Raw genomic sequence first — 6,475 nt, forward strand, 5'->3', positions numbered from 1 at the left:
GAGGTATTGAGGCTTTACATAGTCATAATGGGGATAGAAAGTCTAATTGGGTCACAGGAAGTTAAGGAAACTAACAATTGTTAAGTCCCTATTAGTGTCAAGCACTGTGTTATGTGCATTGCATATATTATTTCATTGAATTTTCACAATGACTGTATGAAGGAGGTTTTATTCTCCCTGAACAGGTGGTAAAATTGGAGCTAAGGTTAAGTAATTTCTTGAGAGTGAAACAGACAGTAAAAATTTTGCTTAAGAAAGTGCAGCCACTAAATGGCATCATTGGAAATGAACAGAGGTCAGTGACTTTGAAGCCTCTAATGTTTCCACCATATCCTGCTCTAGAAAACTCCTTAAAACTTTTTCTCATCCTCATTCACTCTTTTAAGTACTGAATTAAGGACTGAGGAGGAGGATTTAGGTTCAACAAAAGTTGGGCTGAGGAGGACATAATCAGTGCTGTCCCAGGTTATGGGACCAAGTAACAGGTTTATAATGGGAATGTGACTCAGGTTCAATGATTATTATGATTGTTTTTTCCAATTCGGTGAGTCATATATAATTTTGTTTTATGATGACTTCTACTAACTAGAATAATAAAATATTGATAAGTATATATAATTCCACAGAATAAAGTCATCACAATGCTATAAGTAATTAAATAATAGATGGTTTCATTATATAGTGGCAATTTGGAGAAATGTATAGAATATTATCATTTTCCCTATTGTAACAGTTTTTATTGTTTCTTTGTACAAATCTCTAAACTTTGCACTGCCCTCAGTGGGTTTTCATTTTAAGACTGCGCTGCAAATTTGGAGAATTTGTATTATCTAATTTTATTCTTTAATGAAAGATTAAAGCAAAACCTACGAGAACATTGAGACTCAGTAATAGGATTTCAGAGTGGAGGGAGTTTGAGTCCATTACACATCATAAGGAGGAAACCATGTCTAGAGCAGCAGAAGGAGACAGTCCAACAAAGCATGTTTAGACAGTGAGTCTGAAATGCCACTCCATTCCCTGAATCTCCCTTGGCTTCAGCAGGATGTGGGGATATAGGAAAATTTCCACAGCCTCTTCCGATGAGCAAGATAGGTAAACGACTAGCAGAAGGAAAGCACTATTTCAATGCTATTGAGCAACAGTAGTGAGGCAGTGTCAGCCAAAATAATGGCCCCCAAACATATCCACATTCTAATCCCTGAACTCTATGAATAGCTTATGTTACATGGCAAAGGTGAATTAAGTTTGCAGATGGAATTAAGGTTGCTAATCATCTGACCTTAAAATAAGATTACCCTGGACTGTCAGGGTGTAATCATAAGGGTCCTTCAGTAAGAGGAAGGTATGACTATGGAAGAAAGAACCAGTGAAATAGCAGTGTGAGAAGGAATCAGTCCAACATTGCTGACTTTGAAGAGGGAGGAAGATGGCCATGTGCCAAGGAAAGGACTTCTGATATACAGAAGTGCAAGAATATAAATCTGTGTTGTTTTAATCCATTATGTTTATGGCAATTTGTCACAGCAACAGGAGAATACTAATACAATGAATTAGGTAGAATCTAGAGGTAACAATTATAAGGTAAAGAGAAATTACAAGATAGGAGAATTACAAGACTGAGATGCAAATAATGGCAAATGGTATCCAATTTTATTCTTTAATGAAAGATTATATGGTGTATGGAAAATCTTATACATCATATAAGAGTTATTGTTTCTCTGGAAGGAAAATAAAGGAACAGTAATCCATGCAAATGCATTAATAAAAGTGATCTAATACCTCTGCTATAGATTCAAAACTAAGTATCTAATGAAGGATGACTAGGCTTTGTGATGAGGGAGGAAACTGCAGAATGTCTTAAAAACTAAAATAAGGACATGGGTAGCCTTCTAATCTAAATGCCCCTGAGGCAGTTTGGCTGATTTCCATGGGACTAAGCAAAATCTCCATAATTGACCTAGCTTTACTATAGGAAAGACTGAAGGGAGGGTTAATGAAGGCTGTTATGGATTGAATTGTGTCTTCTAAAAAGACATCTTGAACTCCTAACACCTGTACCTGTGAAGGTGACCCTGTTTGGAAACAGGGTTTTTTGTTATGTTAATGAGCCCATACTGGAATAGAGTGGGTCCTAAACCTAAACTCTTCTGAGTGGTGTATTATATACAGGGAAAATGGAACTGAGAGACACACACAGGAAGAAGGGACCATATGAAGAACTGTCTACAAGCCAAGGAATGCCAGGGAATGCCTGGGGTTACTGACAAGAAGGACCCTTCCTAGAGCCCATGCCTTGATTTGGACTTAGCCACCCATTTGTGGTAATTTTGTTACAACAGCACTAGGTAACTAAGACAGAGGTTGACCAGATACACTAGGAAAAATAAATCACTCTGTCTGGCAGTCATAATTCTTGGAGAATTTAGAAAGCATCATGTTTAAGAGTGTAGACTCTAAAACCAGCCTGTCTGGAATGTGATTAATATCCCTGCTCTGCCAATTACCAAAGATCTCACCTTTGACAAGTTTACTAGGAGTTTATTTGCTTCGGTTTGATAATGTGAAAAATGGAAATAGTACAGGAACCTATCCCATGGAGTTATTATAATGGTTAAATGACTTAATATATATAAACCGAGAACATTGTCTGGGAAATAGCAAGCATTCCACAAATATTAGATAGTATATATCATCATCATCATTTTAATGTTATTGTCAATACAGTAAAACCTGGGAAAGCAGAACCTGTGTAAGGCAGAACCTGTCAGAGAAGGAAAACGCAAATATTTTCTACAAAATAGAGAGCATTAGAAAGTGGTGACTGGACCCTGTCAAAGACAGAAAACTTGCGAGACCTGGAAAAACAAGGCAGTCCCGTCAAGTTCCAGCTCTCACAGGTTTCACTGTATGTCATCATAGCCAGTATTTCTCTGTCCTCTGCATAAATTTGAATAACAGTCATATTAACTGGTCTTCTTTGTAGGCATATGGATATTATCCTATAACTCACAGTGTTATACTTCAGGATAGATCTTGAAATGTTCTTTTTGACAATGAATGCGACACCATTCCTCTTCAATTTGTCATTCTCAGCATAGTAAACCATATGATTATCCAATTCAAAATGGCCGATACCAGTCCATTCAGCTCACTAATGCCTAGAACATTGATGTTTATGTGTTTCGTTTCATTTTTGACAACTTCCAATTTTCCTAGATTCATACTTCGTGCATTCCACATTCCAATTATTAATGGATGTTTGCAGCTGTTTCTTCTCCTTTTGAGTCATGCCACATCAGCAAGTGAAGGTCCCAAAAGCTTGACTCCCTCTACGTCATTAAGGTTGAGTCTACTTTGAGAAGGCAGCTCTTCCCCAGTCATATTTTGAGTGTTTTCCAACCTGAGGGGCTCATGTTCCAGCACTATATTAGACAATGTTCAGCTGCTGTTCATAAGGTTTTCACTGGCCAATTTTTTCAGAAGTAAACTGTCAGGTCCTTCGTCCTAGTCTGTCTTCCTAGCCTGAAACTTGTCCACCATGGGTGACCCTGCTGGTATTTGAAATACCGGTGGCATAGCTTCCAGCATCACAGCAACATGCAAACCACCACCATGGGCCAAACTGACAGATGAGTGGTAGACAATCTTTCTATTAATGCCAATTTTTTTCACAGTAATCATCATGCTTTATATACCAATGAAGAGTGTATAAGAATATTTTTCTTTTTTTTAATTCCTGTTTCAGAAAAAACTTGAAATTTATCTAGAATTCAGGACATGAGAGTTGATAGCATTTAATGGACCTAAAGACATGTACTGTTTTATCATAGTCAATTAACAGTTTCATTTTTGAAAATTTCAGTCTTTTATAACTTTGGTAGATGTGTGCATTGGGAGCAGCAGTTTGCAAAACATTAAGCTTTTCAGTAACCTAATTGGTCCTCTTATAGTCATGCACATAAAAGAAAAAATAAAGGGAAATAACACAGTAGATTATTATGTTTAGAAGTTTAGAAACATCGTTTTCGAACAGATTACTCTATGGAGATTTTAAAAAGCTGGAGAATATTTTCTATAGAAAGCTTAGGGATCAAGGATACAGAGAGTAAACTCCTCCACCTTGATCTCTTGGAAATGGCATAGAGTCATACTGGCAAAGCCTGGAGTGGAGGCTGCCATGCCTCAAATATTTTGCATTCTATGGCTATGTCATTCCAATGACAATGGCTGAAAAATCAGTTTCAATAATGTACACTTTCTTTCTACTAAAATTATATGCAAAGAGTATATGCTTCTAATACTTAAATGCATAATAAAAAACAAATACATTTCTCTGTATTTAAGATCTCTTTCGACACAAAATCGTGTGGTAGCCAATGTCAGAAGTATAAAGTTTAATCCCCTAAGCAAAATTTTGAGAGCGACTCCTTTGGTCTTCGATAATTGCAATCTAAAAGATTTTCATACAGAGAGTTGAAGTCTGTTAAAAAAAAAAATAATAAAAAGGCAAAGGGGGGTGGGCGATGACTGCTTGGGAAGCAAGAAGCCTTGCAAAAATTATCAGGCCCACAGAAATTCCATTTGGGCTGCCAAATTTGCATTAGTCCCGCCCACAGTTTGAAATGTCACCCCACCCTCTCTTTGCCATCTGCACCACCACCTACTGATTCCTATGTCTCTAGTCTTAGAGAACAGAAGCATCTGCCTATGACAGGCACATTCAGAATTGCCCCCTAAACAAAGATTTAAATGAAAATCAAAGAAAAATATTAAAGAAGAGTCAGGGTATACATTCTTTTAGAGTTACAGTCTTATCATCCTAAGGCTTTCAAGCTGGTTTATTTTCCCCTAATTTCTTCTACTTTATTAGCACATAAATCAGGGGACATTTATTTATATGACTCATCTAAAATCGTTTTGATGGATTTGTAACATACAACCTATGCAAATTCCTTTACTTATTGTTAATTAACTTACCCAGCTATTTTTCCGCTGATTACTTAATCATTTATTCATTCAATGAGGTTTTTTGAGTTCATACAGTGATATGTAGATAATCGATAAAATGTGGTCTCTACTCATGAACACTAGTGCAGTGCTGTTCAAGAAAAATATAATGCATGCACATGCATAATTTTAAATTTTTTAAAGGCATGTTAAAAAGAAAAGAAGTGAAATTAATTTTAATAATATATTTCATTTATCTCAATATATCCAAAATGTTATCATTTCAACATGCAATCAATATAAAAATTATTATTAAGGCATTTTGTATTCTTATTTTTTACATTTTATATTCTTATTTTTTGCAGCACATCCCAATTTGTACTAGCCACATTACCCGTGCTCTGTACCCATAAGTGGTCAGTGACTGCTTATTGACAGCACTGGTCTAGTGAGAAAGAAGATATTCAGTCTTTTATGTTTACTCATTTTCACATTAATTCATTATTTCCCAGTGAGGTAAATAGCGAATACATAACATACATACATAAAATGCAGTCAGAGTGTGATCAGAGGGATAGGGGCGATGAGACGGTCTCCAGATAATCTTAGGAGACTGGGAAGGGTTTTGAGAAGAATTTTTGGCCAAGGACTAACTGATGCACAGGAGTTAAACTTGTAAAACAGAGAAGCACAAGGAGAGAGGAAGACAACTTTCCAGATCAAGTGAATAACATGTAACACTTTGAGACACTGAATTAAGTACAGTATGGGGAAGCATATACAATAAATACAGCAATTGATTACCTATAATGGACATATGTTGAAGATGCATTGGGAATATGGAAATGGAACATTTCTAGGGGTAGGAGAGAAGGTAAGATTTTAACTAGGATTTAAAGAATGAATAGGAATTTGTGAAATCGATGAGAAGGGTGGGGAAGGAGAGAGAATTTTTCCAGGTAAGGTGAAAGTTTAAAGTTGTAAAATAGCACGGCAATGTGAGAAATTTGAGAGTGTTCCTTTTGGCTGAAGATTAGGTTGTTTGTGGGAGTAGCAGGGAATGAAGTAAGAGAGAGATACATGGGCCAGGTCATGAAGGGCCTTGTTTGCTACGATCAGTATGAACTTTGTGCCACAGATGATATGCTGTACTTGAAGAGCAAGCCAATGCCATGATCAGATTGTCGTGATAGAGTCACCCTTCTGCAGTGGAGACACGCTATCAGAGAGCAGGAAGACTGTGGGCAGAAATGCCATTTATGAGACCAACAGTCTCAGTGTTGTAATTGTTAGTTGCCGTTGAGTCGATTCCAACTCATGGCAACCCCAGGTGTTTAGAGTAGAACTGCTCCATAGGGTTTTCAAGACTGTGACCTTTTGGAAGCAGATTACCAGGCCATACCTCAGGAGGCATCTCTGGTGGGTTTGAACCAAGAACTTTTTAGTTAGTAGTCCAGTGCTTAACCTTTTGTGCCACCCAGGGACTCCAAACAATCTCAGTTCTCACCTATTTTTGTTATCTGGG

This window comes from Trichechus manatus, unplaced genomic scaffold (assembly GCF_000243295.1).
Source record: "Trichechus manatus latirostris isolate Lorelei unplaced genomic scaffold, TriManLat1.0 scaffold00085, whole genome shotgun sequence".
Classification (NCBI taxonomy): Eukaryota; Metazoa; Chordata; class Mammalia; order Sirenia; family Trichechidae; genus Trichechus; species Trichechus manatus.